Source organism: Echinops telfairi, unplaced genomic scaffold, assembly GCF_000313985.2.
Source record: "Echinops telfairi isolate 266 unplaced genomic scaffold, ASM31398v2 ScPeMD7_18;HRSCAF=68, whole genome shotgun sequence".
NCBI classification, from domain to species: domain Eukaryota; kingdom Metazoa; phylum Chordata; class Mammalia; order Afrosoricida; family Tenrecidae; genus Echinops; species Echinops telfairi.
Genome location: NW_022103915.1, coordinates 8,082,747 through 8,083,514, shown reverse-complemented (window position 1 = coordinate 8,083,514; position 768 = coordinate 8,082,747).

Genomic DNA, 768 nt, shown 5'->3' with positions numbered 1-768 from the left:
AAGGTGGGGGGCCCAGGGGCAGGCAGTGGGGGCACGCCCGGCTGGCCAATGGCGGGCGCGCCGTGGTAGCAGTGGCACAGATGTGGCTGGCGGGAAGCACCCGTGGCGAGTAGCACCCGTTGATGTAACAGCACCGGAGAGCGCGGTGCATACCGTGAGGGGCTGCACCCCGCGCACTCTGAATCACAGCTGGGCCTCGGGGAGAAGTAAACAGTGAGGGGAGAGCCGCCCCGCCCCTGGCTCCTCTGACCTCCAGGCGGGTGGGCAGCCCCTGGGCAGCAGACTCTGGGGTGCTCGGAGGAATCGCTCTAGTTGGGTGGGGTGGGTAGGGTGCGGTGTCCACGGCTGGGCCACAGTATTCCTTTCTGTCCTCGTCAGCCCTGGGGGACAGGGGTGGGCCAGGTGCCACGGGCGCAGGGACTAGCCCGTGGGGCCTAGTGATATGACCTGTGACCATCAGTGGTGTGGATGGGGGTGGGGGAGGAGTGACGCGGAACACAGACCGAGGGTGGGGAAGCAGCATGTCACGTCTAAGGCACAGCACAGATGCTGCCATCTCAACGCAGAGAAGTCACCGTCGGGTCACTGGACACTCAGCGTGGCCCCCTGGGCGCACACACGTCCCTTGGCCCACCCCCAGAGGCTGGACACAGGACAGAAGGTCTGGGTTGTCAGCGAGAGAGAGAGAGGCGGGGCTTGCCGAGCCATTTATCTCTTTGCCCTCCAATCAAACTGTGACCTTATTAATCCCACATGTTCTTATTGGCC